We start from the raw sequence: 14,730 nt of genomic DNA, 5'->3' as shown, positions 1-14,730 counted from the left end.
CTACCTTGAGAGCCTGTAGGTCTTTCCTTATCTTTAATCTTAACCCTGTTTTGGTTAAATTTTGAAGGGTTTATAAGTTTGCATTTTGGGGCCAGACAGACTAGGGTCCATTATCATAGTTCACTTGCTCTGTGACCCTTGGTGAGACAGGTAATTTCTTCACACTTCACTTTCCTCATCTCGGAAATGGGGATAATATACAAGAGCACATAAAGTGCTTTCCACACTTCCTGGTGAACAGTAAGGCACCCCGTAATTTTCTTTGGAAATCCAGCAAGCCCATATTGAAGCTATCCAGCTATTTCTTGAAAGTTGGAGAAACTGATCTTAATTCCCTTCGGCCTTTTCCTTCCATCCCTTTAAGTTCCCCGCTTCTTTATAATTTTGAAGATTAGCAAATGCTCAGAGAAGTCAGAGTTTTGTGACCACAAATTTGTACGTGATGGGTGCCAGAGGCTCTTCCCCAAGAGTCCAGGAATTTTTCTGAGTTGTGGGACACTGAAGGAATTTGAGACAACATCCTCAGTGGCAATGACTTCAAGGACCTTATTCAACCTAAGAAAGGTTGAAAGGACTGGGCTTGAGTATGACAACAGACTCCTAAGACATCATTTTGGCAATGCAAAGGACCACAGATAAATAGGCAAATCCTTTTAATCTTACAGCTACAGAGGTCAAGGCTTTCAGGAACTGGGACACTCACTGCAGGGCAGGTCCGAAAACCCGGGTTCCCCGGCCTGGCTCGGTGCCTGTTCCCTCTTACCAGCTGCGTCTCTTTAACTCCACCTCCGAAAATGCGAAGGAAGTTCCCTCCCAGTGCCTACCCAGGCTGGGTGGGGCGATTCTGTGGCACGGAAAGAACCGGGAAAACGACATAGTCTAACTCCCTGCGTGCACTAGCTGCTTTTGCGATTCAGGGAGGCGGCGGTGGGGTTGGGGGCTGTTAAGACGCCAGGTCCGGTACCCAGAGGTTCCAGGTGTCCTGGACAGAGAACTTTAAGATTGCCTACTTGGGGAAGCCACCTTCCTTTTCTCCTGGTCTGTTTTCCCTGTGCGGTGGCCGCATGGGGACATCCTGCTTGGAGGGTTCCCCCAAATAAGATGGACTGTCCTTGCTCCTGGTCGGGGTGGGCAAGTTCCCGCCGCTGCCCCGCCTCTGCAGGTTGCGGAGATCTAGGTGGGATTTTTCCGGCTCCCCGCTTCCGCCCCCGCCGGGAGCGGCGCTAGGCGGGGTCGCTGTGGTCTTTTTGCCTTCCCCACTCGCACGTCTCTTACTCCGGGGAGTTTCACCCCGTCCTCTCCGCTCGGCCCTCACCTTTGAAAACCTTCTCCAAAGCCACCACATTAAAAGTGCGCGACTTCCCCCGGGCCTGCAGAAGGAGCTCCTGCAGCCCGGCATTCCTCGGATTCCAGCGCTGTGACGTCCCCAAGGACGCGCGCCTGGGGCTCGGGAGCTGGGGCTCCCCTTTCCGCGCCACCCCCCGCGCCCCCGCGCGCGCCCGCCCAGCCGCATTCCTCCCCGCCCCCGGCGCGCGCCCAGCGTTCCCCCCCCCGCGCCGCCGAGCCCGGCCCGGGGGTGGGGGAGCCGCGGCCGCTGGCGCCTGCTCCGTCCCCTCCCACTCGCACGGCCCCTTCCTCCCTCCTCTCTCGGCCGCTCGCATTTCCTGCCGCTCTGGCTCTCCCGGCCCCTGAAAGTTCGTCCCAACTTTTTCTCCCCCGGGCGGGCGCGGCGGGCGCGGCGGGCGCAGTCCGGGGGCAGGTTGCTGCGCTCCTCCTCGCTCCGCCTCTGGTCCTCGGGGAGCGGTCGCCACTCAGTGGCCCCTGGCGGTCCTTCCCCTCCCACCTCGCCCATCCTCCCGGTCCCAGCCTCCCTCTGGCGGGACAGACCCGAGCCGGGGTGGTTCTCCTTTTCCCCTTCTCCGAGCGCCCCCGCGCCAACTCTCGCGCCGGGATCGCGGCGGAAACCTCCCTCCTCTTTCGCCTCCTCCGGCTCCTTCCCTCCGCCCCTCCACCGCCAGCCACTGGAATCAATTCCTTGGGGGAATTGGGGCTTCGCCGCTGCCGCCGCCGCGGAGGACAGCCTTTCCGCGCGGGACTCCGGGGCACCGACAGGGCCATGTAAGCAGGTAAGCGGCGTCTGGGGCGGGGAGTCGGGCCCGGGGTTGGGGGCCTCCTGGGCGCTTCGGGCGCCTTGCCGATGACTTGGGCAAACGCTGGCAACGCCGACTTGGGATCGGCGGCCCGGGACGCCTGGCAGGGCAGCGGGGGCGCGAGGTGGCCGGGCCGCAGGAGTTTTAAGTGGCGGTGGGAGCCGCCCGCTGCGGCGCACAGCTTGTCTGGGGAGTTAAGGTGGAAGGTGAGCGCTGTCTGGAGAGTTGGTGGTGAAATCCACACTCTCGCCCCCTCTTCCCCATTCCCTTCTCCTTTTTGGGAACCAGAGAGGGCCTAGTGAGGGCAGCTGGAGACACCCAGACGGTGCGGGCCGGAGGATGAAAGCCAAAGACGTTGCTGCCTCTCGGGCTGGAGAGGGACACTCTCCGCGACCCTCCTCTGCCCCCTAAGGAGACAGAATCTTGAGAGGGAGAGGAGTTTGCATGCCCTCCCACTAGGCCCCAGCCTAGCCACCAAACCCCAGGGCTTCTTGGCCCCACTTGGGTGGTCGGGCCGGCTCATCGGGAAAACCTGTGGCCGCATAATTTCAGAACAGGTCTCCACCTCAAACTCTCGAAGTTCTGAGTATTAACAAGTTCTGAGGGTGTTGTTAATACACCGTCTCCCCTCTCTCCTGGCATGACCGCTACATCTGGGGTTTGAATGCTTGTAAGGGATTTTCCACCTTTTGGAGGGAGCAGTGAGGTAACGCCGCCCCTGTCCCCCTTTCCTCTCCTCTTCCTCTAGTTGCCGTCACCCCCAGCTACAACTTAAGGAGATTGTGGGGTTTCGTCTTCAGTCTGTCCAGGGACTGCTGTTGCAGGCTCTTTGTGAAGGTGAGGAATCTCTAGACTGCTGGCTGCTGGTGGGTTACAGGATTTCCACCAATGTGTGAATTTCTTCAAATGGGTTGGTTCACCCATTCATTCAAGGAATCTAGTATTGCAGTTTCCCCTCTGGGCTAGGAACAGGGGATACAAAGATGCTAAAGATCTAACTGCAGCCTCCCGGAGGAAACCCGCAGGCTGATCTGGAAGTAGAGTGTAATGAGAGGGCCTGGGAAGCCTTGGTCCGGAGGTGAGGGGGCGAGGTGTGCGCTGAGCTGAGAGGATTGAGCCCTTGCTCACCTGGAGGGCCGATTAGGAAAGTGCATTTCGCGTAGAGGAAAGAGCTTGTGCAAACTAAGAGTCATCCAAAAGATGAGTACAAAAAGGTCATACCTAGTAGCTAGCTGGGGGCTGGAGGGGGATTTATGTCCAGGTTGGTTCAGTGTAGCTGGGGTAGCATTTTTTTTTTTTTAATATCAGAAATTAAATTGGAAGCATGTACGGGAACCAAGTAGCTTCCAGAGGAGCACACATCTCTCTTTTTGGACACGCCTTCATGCCTGATGCTGTTTCTACAACAAGCAGTGGTTGTGGGACCATCTAAATTTTCATTGGCACTAATTGGCCCAGGCCTGGTTTCATTAGAATGCTATTGATTCCCTGTTAAAGAGCCACCTGACAGCAACAGGTGATAATACTGTAGCTTACAGAGCCCTGTATTAAAGTTGCCTTATCTTTTGGTGATGGCCTTAAAAGCTTGTGCCTTAGAATGATAGGTTAATGAGTGGGAGCTGAATAGTATGGTGGTTTTTTGCCTAATCCGAATGGGTGGCCATGCTGTGCAGAGTAAGTTCAGGTATGTGTCACTGTGTTTGTTGTAGTATTCTCCACTTTTCCAAGTCATTACTGCCCCAGCACAGTTGGAAGGATGACTTTCCCTTCCTCTGAAACTTTATGAAAAACTGAATGTCTTCTAGGAGACTGTTGTAGCCTAATCATCCAGGATTCAGCAGATCCTGCCTAGAAAATGTTTTATAGTACGGGAGCCTCCTGTACATGGTTTGCCTCTCAAGGGTACCTCTTCTCGGGGCTGAAGTGGCGTTGTAGTATTATTCATAGTGACTGTGTCCTGGCTGAGGTGGCAGAAGTCCAGCTTTTGGTGACCTCAGGCCAGTACAACCGAGTGAGAAGAGCACATTGACTTCCTACAGTGTCGGGTGTTTACCTAAGCTCCCCACAAACACCATACCTTATCTCAAGAACAGCCCCTTGACAAGGGTTTTCCTGAAGGTATAGGACCTGCTTGAGAGAAATGGCTCAAGCGAAGCTTTTTCTTGCTAATCCCAGGTCACTGCCCAGCCTCCATCATCGGCTTAAACACATAGTTAATTTTAATGCTTTAGTTATTTAGGTTTGTGCGGACCATGTGGAACGGACAGCTGTAATGGAAAGAGCAGTTTGACTATTTTCACGTGGAGGAACCTAAAGAATTCAGAGGAAAATCAGAATTTCGGGGAGAATTCTTACTTGTCCTGAATGGAAGAGCCAGAAGTCGAGAACTATGAAAATTTTTTTTTGTTTCCCAGTGCCTTCCCTCCTTATTAAGGGTTTCCGTTTTTGGCTCCGGGGAAGCAAACATAAACCCTTTGATTGCATATTGTCCCCCACCTGGGTTCCATATTCTTATCCTTTGTCACCTGCGACCCTGCATTTGAACTTCTTAGTCACCAAATGCTGTGAATTTTTTGGAACTCATTCTAAGCCTCGGAACAGTACTGTGCACTTTGTTAGAGATAAGGCAGGGGAAGGAGATGAGATGAACTCTTTAGTCAATTCAGTTATTGCTGCTTGCGCTGATTGAAAAAGAACGAGGGAAAACAAACAAGTTTTGGTAGAGAAGAGGTTAAAATTAATGTCTAAAATAAGACTCTGTGGTCTCCTCTTATTGATTTAATTCTCTCTTCCCCTGTCTGAGAAATGGTCCAAGGGGTGTGTGTAGCAAATTTTGCAGCTTTTCCGGGCTATCGGTATGCTGGTGCCAGGGATCCAGGGTTGGGAGTTCAAGATATAGCTAGGTTTGTATTCCAGCTCGGCCATCGTTTAGCTGTGTGATGTTGGCCGAACTTCGCAGCCCTTCCAAGTCTCCATTTCTTCATCTCTTAGATGGGGCCAGTAGTATTTAACTTGCCAGGATATTTGTGGGGAATTCTGTGTAATGCTGTATGTCCCTCTGCTAACGGTGCCTCCCTCACAGAGTAGGTGTTGGGTCAAGGATGGCTATTTATATGTTCCAGGAGTTATATGTGGCCATGAATGTGCTCTTTGTGTGTGTCATTTTTTCCCCAGCAGCCTGAATTCACATGTGTGCCAACATACACATAAAGCTTTGTCTTTGACCCTTTTTTTTTTTTTTGGTCTATTGGCTCAAAGCACACGTGTTGGCTGGCAGCTGCTGGCCTCTCATATATGAGGAGGTTGAGCGTTGCAGGACCAGGCAGTAGGATAGTTGGGAGGGAAAGCCACGTAGACAAGGGCAGAGAAAAGGATCCTTTTCCCTGTATACTACTTACTGTAACAAGGGTCCAGTGCTAATACAAGGATCCCTGTGTTTCTAATGTTGAAATCCAGTTAATTAAATGATGTTAGAATAAATCCGCCTGCCTTTAGCAAGAGTGCAAAAGCTAGCTGATCGACACAAATGAGTGTCTTTGCAGCCTTGCTTTCCTTCTTTGAAGCCCAAGTATAAGGAGGCAACTGCAATGCCTCTCGTGTCCTGCCAGCTTCAGGTTGCTTGATCTTTAACGTTGCCTTTCATCCGAGAAGCCTAAAGTATTTGGCAAACATTAACTCATTGATCTTCGTATCAACCTCCCAGCAGGAGAGAATGTTAGAAGAAAGGAACAACTCCTAAAACATCAGTAACGCAGGTGTGTAGTAGCTGTTCTAGAAGCAGAATGGATTGTTATAGTCAAGAATTGGCTAGATCCTGCATACGGGATTGCAGACTGGTCCCAGGTCAGAGAGGACCCCTTTGAGTGGTCGAGGGAGAAAGTTTAAGAAAATGCAGATCAGGCTGGGATTTTTGCAGTGGAAGGGGAGAGGAAATCACATTGCTAGGACCAGCCATTGCCTTTGCCATGTATTGCATGCACACCGATTATGAAAATAAATAATCTCTGAATTATTTATAATTTTGAATGAAAGGATATGATGCAATGCTTGTGGATGAGGATTTAGAGTAGCTGAGGGTAAAAGGTAATAGTGACTAAGTACCTTTTTGTGGGATAAGGGTGGTTATGTGTCTAAGTTGGATTATAAATGGCATATTAACATTGTTTTAATTTCCTTTCCCCTTTTCCTGTTGGTTCCATATGCCTCAGCTTGGTTTTGTTTTACTCTCCAGTCAGGCTTTTGTTGGACTTGCTTTATGGTCCTTGCTACTGGAAAAAACATACTGTGGCCATGCTTAGATCAATCTTGTGTGTAAGATTTGATATGTGGGTGATTTAGCTTAGTTCCTTAGGGGACTCCATTAGGCCCAGCTCAAGGGTTTCATCCTGAATCTGGTCAATTAGCTTGACCCAGAGGCCTGTTGCATATCCAGAGATCCTGTAACCCTAGGCGACCATCCCATAAATGCTTGATGTTGCTCAACAGGGAGGTGTCTGGTGAGAAAATGAGAAAGGGTTCGCTGGTGGTGTGGCATCCTCTGAGAAGCAGAGCATCCTTTTCATGTTTGAGATTATAGTACTGAATGATATTCCTAAATTAGAAAGCTTTACGGTGAGGACCACTGACTTGCTCTCCTTTGCTTCGCTGTTGAAAATTAGCAAAAGTTCCTGATGCTTGTCTTCGTGCAGAGTGTGTCCTTTTCTAACATATAGTTTCCTCAAATCTTTGGAAATCTGTCTCCTGCGAGTTCTTTCTTTCACACTCCATTCCCCTCAAGTAATTGGGGCATTAGCTAAGGCTGTAGATCTCAACGTCTATTGAGCCTCAGAATCACCTGGAGGGCTCCTTAACCACAGATCGCTGCTATTCCCCACACCACCCCAGCTTCTGATTTTGTAAGGCCTGGGGTGGGGACTGAGAATTTGCATTCCTAAGGAACTCCCAGGTGGTGTTAATACTCCTGGTCCTTTGATCATCTGCATTTTGAGAATCGCTGAGCCAAGGAATCTCATTTTGGTCCATCCATCCCAGTCAGCCTTGGGATGGTAGTCACTTAAGTTTTTCACTGTATTGGTTTGAATGATTCTGTTTCTGGTTGCTTTAGAGCTCTGGAGAGGCTGGGAGTCACTTAGTGGCCACTTATCCCTAGCCAGACCCATGGCGAGCATGAATTAAATGCTTACATTTTAATGGATTTGCTTGGCTATCTTCTCCCATCCAGACCCCTCCACTTGGTTCCAAACAGTTTGGTTTATCTGGTACTTCTGTCCATCTGGTTATCCGATATACATGCCCAATTCTACCTGTCTCAGATTGAACTCATTAGTTTCTTGCCACAAAATCTGCTGCTTCTGTATGTCCTGTCTTAGTGACATCAACTGAGTTAGCTGCTGATGCCAGGCAATTGGAGTTCACTTCAACATGTCACTCTTTGTTAGCACCCCCCAACCCCGACCCTCAAACCCCAATAACAAACCCAGTCAGTCCCTAGATCCTTTGAGTCTGTGTCTCTAAAATATCCTTAATTTGTTCCTTTCCCTCCATCCCCACTGCCTCTTCGAATTGTTCAAGAGCTTCAAAGGCTGTCTTTCATATATTCTTCATCTGCTCTTTCAAAGAGTTTTTTAAAACACAAATCTTTTATGGTATTTAAATTCTTATTTTGCTTCTTATTACCTGTATGATAAAGCTTCTTTATTCTAAGTACCTTCCCATTCCCATCTGCTGTTCTTCCTCTCTCTCTCTCTCTCTCTCTCTCTCTCTCTCTCTCTCTCTCTGTTCTAGGGCCCTAAGATTTGGTGATGTGTAATCCCCTCTCCTTTGTTCCTTACATTCCGACCCTGAGCGACCTCTTCCCCTTTGCCACCTGCTTAGTCCCTGTGCCTTCAGCTAAAGCTTCTCCTTCCCTAACACGCCTTCCCATGACCAGTTAGGCATTCCTTTCTTTATAGCTCCAGAGCGCTTTGCACTTAGCTCTATTGGTAAGTTCTGTCTCACCATATTTTATATATGTTTACCTCCCTGTTTCCCCTACTGAGTTATAAGCTTCTCCTGGCAGGATTCACGTTTTATTTGGCTCAGAATCTCTACCCTGTATGGAGGTTGGCTAGAAATAGCCACGGCTTACCTTTACTGGTGCTGACTCTATCCCAGTGTTCTCAGCACTTTCGATGATTTTATTATGTCTTTCAACAGCCCTGTGAAGTAGGTACTATTATTGCTGTTCTGCAGAGAATGAAAGGGAGTTGACTTTTTTTTTTTTAAGTGTTTAAAGAATCAATGAATGAATGCATTTCTGAAATACTGACCTGAAGGTTTAGAGCCGAGTTTGGTGTGGAATTTATTATTTATTCTTTAATAGGAGGTGTGGTGCTCTGGGAAGACTATATCATGTTAATGACTGTAAGTGATTTTAAGTTAAACAGATATCAGTGCTATTTATGATACACATCTTATTTGTTCATCTGAGGAGATGAATCGCATCCCTGAGCTATTTTATCAAGTCACTGATACTCTGGTTCTTACTGTTGTTTTGTTTTACTTGTATACTTTCAAAAACTTGGTAATCTTCTTCCTCATTTTTCAAACCTAGCAAACCTTGCAGATCAAGGGGGTGTAAATATCACAAAAAGATTAATAAGTTGGAACACTTGGGGGTTAAGGCATAGAACAAAATTGTTTTCACAAGTTTAGATGTACTATTGACTAGAATATGCTTAATTTCCTTTCTATGCATTATTTTCTTTTGTACCTTATGTTAAAGAGGAAAAGGCAAATCACTCATTATGCAACCTCTGGGTTACTAGTTTTTAAAATGAAAAGGAAAGAGACCCTTCATGACACCGTGTCACAGTGGATACCAACCTATCCTTAACCAAGACGGCCTGTTCTGCATACAGAACCATGTAACAAGCAGCAATGATGTCACTGACGTTATCACCCAAATCACGAGATTGGCTCTGGTCATTATTTCAGTTCTCAAGTAAAAGGGACTAAGGCAGATATGGTCATGAAAGTGAGTTTGTTATGAATTACATGTCTACACTACATACACTTCAGATTGATCTTTAAGGTTCTCCACAAGTAATCCCCAAATGGTCCTCTGATTTCTGCAGATTTATGTCCCACTATTCCCCAGGGTTCTGCCAACCTGCAGCTGTTTCCTGAACAGGCCCAATAACTTGTCACCTATGGTTAGGCTCTTTCCTTGCGCAGGGATCGCGATGCTCAGCCATCCTAACCTGTCAAAAGCATCCTCAAGGTCCACCTTAAGTACTGCTCCTCTGGGCAGCCTTCCCGATCTCACCCCCTGGCCAGGCCCCTCTGCCGCTTTGTCTTGGCATTTACCTCTTTGTGCCTTGTGTCCTGGTTAACCTGCCTCATCCCTCTCATTAGCCTGCCAGCTGCCCAGTAGCTGCCACCCGCCTCACTCCTCTCCACGTCCCTCCTCATCCCCAGCACAGACTGTCCCAGCCTGTTGCTTCTCTTCTCCGGCTGGTCACCTGTAACTGTTCCTTCGGGTCTGCCTCCTGCTTGCCCCAGGAATGCACTCCGAGGCTGAGGTTGCCCCTTCCTCTCTCCATCGTGACAGTCCTTCGGCAAAGACAGTCATCTCGACATCTCTCTGTCACCTGTCCTGCCGCTGCCACTGCAGAGACCCATCCACCCCCTACACTGCAGAGTCTTGTTTTAAACACGTCTGATATTTTCAGTCTCGTGCTTGAAATCTTTCTTGCCACTTTATATTGTTTAGAGACACATATGTCTGTCGTAAAAGTACAGTTGACCCTTGAACAACATGTGGGTTAGGGGCGCCAACCCTCCACCCAGTTGAAAATTCTTATGTAACTTATAGCTGTGCTCCCTCCCCGCCCAGTATCCGTGGTTCCACATCCACAGATTCAACAAACCACGGGTCAAGTAGTTCTGTAGTTACTTACTATAAAAAAATATCCAAGTATAAGTGGACCCATATAGTTCACACCATGTTGTTCAAGGGTCAACTTGGTAAAGAAATGCCAGAAAGATAATAAACACCAAATACAGGGGATGGGGTGGTGGCAGAGGTGAGGAGAGATGTGGTATTGTTTTATTTCCTAAGCTGTGTGGCGGGAACATGTGTGTTTACTATATTCTCCTGTATGTTTAAACTATTTAATTTTAATACTACATGAAACTGCCCACAGTCAAATGCAGACGTCTTAGCGGAGCATTCAGGGCTCTGCATGCATAGCTCTTTTTCCCATCTAACCTAACTTCTAGCCTGGGCTGGCAACATTTCTCACGGTTGAAACATTGTGGATTTGACTCATGCTGTTACCTCTTCCCTTGAATTCCTTTTCCCATCTGGTCACATCATAATTTCCTCTGTTCCTTAATGTCTAGTACGGGTTTTACATCTTCTTAGATGTTTTGTCTGACATTCCCTTTTTATCATCTGGGAGAGTTCATTGTCCCCTGATCTGTCTTCCCTTGGTCCTCTCCCCATTCTTTACTGAGAAGCATCACATTGGATTATAGCTGTTTGTTCATCTATCTCCCCAAAGCTGTGAGCTCTTCGGGGACATGTTTTGTGATTTATTTATCTTTGGGTTCTTGGCACCTGCTGCAGAGTAGAAGTTCAATAAATGCTTGAAATTGTTGAGTCATAGATGTAAGATTAATGTTTTTAATTGAAGTCATTTTTTAAAAAGAGCGTGTCTGAAAAAACTTCAAATCAGGGCTTCCCTGGTGGCGCAGTGGTTAAGAATCTGCCTGCCAATGCAGGGGACACGGGTTCGAGCCCTGGTCTGGGAAGATCCCACATGCCGCGGAGCAACTAAGCCCATGAGCCACAACTACTGAGCCTGCGCGTCTGGAGCCTGTGCTCCGCAACAAGAGAGGCCGCAACAGTGAGAGGCCCGCGCACCGCGATGAGGAGTGGCCCCCGCTTGCCGCAACTGGAGAAAGCCCTCGCACAGAAACGAAGACCCAACACAGCCAAAAATAAATAAATAAATAAATAAATAAATATATAAATTTATAAAAAAAAAAAAAAAAACCTCTCTCTGCTCTGGCTGGGGGAGAGCAGGGCTTTACCCTGCAGAGGGGCAGTAAAGGCCCAGCCACCCCTGGCTGACCAGGGCATCCTCCTTAAAAAAAAAAAAAAAAAAAAACTTCAAATCAAATTGAAGGGGGAATATCTTGTGGGCTCAATATCGGAAATGTAGGCTGTAGATTGAACTGATTTACACATGGATGTCCTAACTCAAACCCATGATTAGTTTTAGAAATTATTTCTTCTGCTTTTCCCATTTACCTTATGGTGATGGGTGATGGTGTAATTGTTTTGGTTTGTTCTTACTTTTTAGTCCTTTCCCCCCGTGACCATGGAGTATGATGATGGTCCCTGTAGCAGTGTCCAAGGGATGTGTGAGTCTAGGTTTTGAAGTAGATCTGGGCTCTGAGGTGGTACCACTTGTTGTAAGGGTGACTTCTGCCATCAACGCTACTTGCTCTGGGATGGAGAAGGAACACATCCTTGTAGAGGAGAGGCAGCAAAGTTTATTTTTGTGGCAGACGTGTCCCACTGCAGAGCTATAATAACTGTAATGAAGGAGGATTATGCTGTATTAGGTTTTTGAAGGGTGTACTGGTCTGTTACCAGGGTCAGTGGTGACAGCTCAAGCCAGCAATTAGGTTTCATTAAAGACTCCAGCAGGCAATTAGCATTCGTTTCTGCCAATGAAATCCTGTGATCTATTAAACATATTCTTTTTCATTAGACATTTTGTAAACTGTGCTTTACATGACGAAGGTACACATTTTTTTTTTTAGACATACACAAGTCTCCAAATTATCATTTGAAAAATGGGGCTGACTTTTAGACCCCCTGTGTCTGAACCTGGGGGTTATACTGTCATTTTGGGTGGATTGTTCTGTTTTAAAATCTGTACGTTTTAAAAAGATCATATAAATTCTTTTATTCAAAGGCAAGGAATTTGTTATGGAATATTATATAATTATGTGATTTATGAGGGGGAAAAAAGTGTGACTGATGTGAAATGAATTAAAACTCCAAAATAATGAAGTGACACCTACCGGTTTTAATTATATTCTTTAGAAAATTATTGTTTTTCTTCAGAGGCATCTAAAAATAAAGGCTGGGAAGGATGATTTGTGCTGTGTTTCTGCTGAGCAGCTGTTTGGTTGTTTTCAAAATGAGGCTTATTTTCCAAGGGCTAGGTTTGGTACAAGTGTGTATTTCATGTCGCTTCATCCTCATGCACTTGTTTAGGCATTTAAGCTTGGCCTGTGAATATGAAGTGGTGTTTACACTTTACTACATTATTCAGATAAATTTCCTTCCTCCTCTCTTTCTCCCTACTACAGTCCTTTCTCCTTCCTTTTTTCTCCCTCCCTCACTCCCTTCCTTTATAATAAATTGCCTTCATCTGGAGGATTCTGATAGGTTAATTACTGTATATGTATCAAGGATGATAAAAGGGAGAAATGCACAGTGCACAGCCCATCGGGCCAGAAACTCAGTGCAAAGGTCTGTAAAGATGTCTATTTCCATGGGATAATTAGACTATCTCCCTGTTGTTTGATTCTCTCAATTCATTATTAATTTTTCTCATTTGTAGACTGCTAGAATGGTAATAATGGCTGAGCATAGCAGTTTGAAATCTGTGTACATGAGCGTGTTATTAAAGACTCCAAGAAGTCTTGCAATAAACGAAAATGTGTTGAAGCTGAATTTATTTTAGTTAGGACCTTTCAAAAAAAATTGATTTTATGAAACACATGTAATCTCAAGGCACATGAATATTATATGAAATACTTTCTAGAAAAAGCTCAGTTGAGAAGGTCCCTGGAATAGAGAAGACTTGTTTGTTGTCTTTAAGAAACTCAACATCTAAATTAGAGAGTAGAGCGGCTTGGATTATTAATACGAGTAAGCATTTAAAGTCTTCATTAACAGACCAGACTAACTTTATACTTTTTATTAATTGAATTTTTGGGGGGACAAGCACAGAACAAGAGCAAGTTTAAAATAAAATATCAGGAATTTATTCACAAAACCAACCTTCAGGGAAAGTTTTAGGAACAGTAAACATTTAGTCTAATTTTATGTATTTATAATATAGGGAAGAGTAATGTTCAGATTGGATTTGAGGCACTACATCCTTCAAAGAAAGATCCTATATCTTCAGTAATCCGTCTGATTGAGACCAGAAGCTGTGATTAATATATACACTACAGAAAAATCTTGATTCTCCAAATTCTGGTGATCAGCACCACCCTCCTCCCACCCCCTTACTTATCATACTGGCAAAAGAGAGCAATCAGGCTAAGGAGGTATAAACCATTGAGGGCTTTAGAAATGTCAGTGCAATTATTTTATTAATAGCCGCCACTGTGGCAGTTGTTTTGTGCAACTGGGCATTTAACAAAGACTCTATGACTATCACATGACCAGTTTTTCTCTTCCATGACCTCTTTATTATCTCTAGCTAATTATTAGCTCAGTACTTCCTTCATCAATTTTTCCCACTCTCATTTCTGACCTTTTACAAAGCAGAGCTTTCGGTATGGAAAACTCTTTTCCTCTACAGCCTTTCAACTCATAACAATCTTATGAAAGAGAGGTTATTTTTATCTATAGTTTATCCTTGAGAAATATGAGAGTTAAAGAGGTTATTTGCTAATGTCTCACAGCTATGAAGTAGAAGAAGTGGATTTGAACTCATTCTCTCTGGCCCCATAGTTCAGGTTCTTAACCACAACCTAAGGCCCAGAAGTCTCTGCAGGTTGGGGGCATCTGTTCTTCCTCCCTTCCTTCTTTCTTTCCTTCTTTCTTTCCTTCTTTCCTTTCATCCATTCATCAGTTTGTTTAATAAACGCATTTTGATGTTTTCGAAGGTGGGGATGTTTTTCTGCTGTCCTAATCTTTAAAAGACTAAGCAACTCATCAGGTAGCCACCAGGCACATGTGACCATTTGGCATTTGAAATATGACTAGTTTGAGTTGAGATGTGCTGTATCAAGTACACACCAGATGTTGCAGAATTAGTACAAAAAAAGAATGTCGAATATCTCATAATTTTTAAAATTGATTACATGTCAAAAGATTTCATATATATTGAATTGAATACAACCTATTATTAAAATTAATTTCATGTGTTCTGTTTTGCTCTTTAAATGTGACTACTGGAGATTTTTAAATTACCTATGTGGCTTGCATTTGTGGTCCACGTTATATTTCTTTAGGACAGGACTGTTACAGATGGTTATCTAACTACTCCTGGGAGCTCTATCCCCCGAGAGATGCCTGAGGACTGAGGGAACAGTGGAGAGAGATGGAAATTAGAAATCGTTTTTGGTGATGGTAAGAAGCAAGCTTGATGACACCTTAGATGACCAGCAGAGAGAGACTACTATTAGCTGGCATTTATTTACTGCTTACCATTTGCAAGTACTTGGTCAAGCACTTTAAGTGGATTATCTTTTTGATCCTTATAACAACTCTGTGAAGTAAGTGCTCTTGTTGGCTTATTTTATAGATGAGAAACCTAGGGCTTAAAAAGGCTGAGGCACA

General features: G+C 45.6%; 1 protein-coding gene across 2 annotated transcripts in view; it reads left to right on the top strand.

Moving 5' to 3' along the window:
- The first annotated feature begins 1,544 nt into the window (after positions 1-1,544).
- Positions 1,545-14,730, top strand: part of PTPN14 (protein tyrosine phosphatase non-receptor type 14) — a 173,014-nt gene continuing 159,828 nt past the window's right edge. The window contains exons 1-2 of one of the 2 annotated variants that reach the window (XM_061187518.1): positions 1,545-2,126; positions 2,899-2,987. The gene's annotated coding sequence lies outside the window, so the exon portion shown is untranslated. The remainder of the gene's footprint in view (positions 2,127-2,898; positions 2,988-14,730) is intronic. The other variant, XM_061187519.1, reaches the window with a different exon arrangement.

Source organism: Eubalaena glacialis, chromosome 3, assembly GCF_028564815.1.
Source record: "Eubalaena glacialis isolate mEubGla1 chromosome 3, mEubGla1.1.hap2.+ XY, whole genome shotgun sequence".
In the NCBI taxonomy this organism is placed as follows: Eukaryota; Metazoa; Chordata; class Mammalia; order Artiodactyla; family Balaenidae; genus Eubalaena; species Eubalaena glacialis.
The sequence above is the reverse complement of the archived record's forward strand: the minus strand, read 5'-3'. Positions and strand labels throughout refer to the sequence as shown.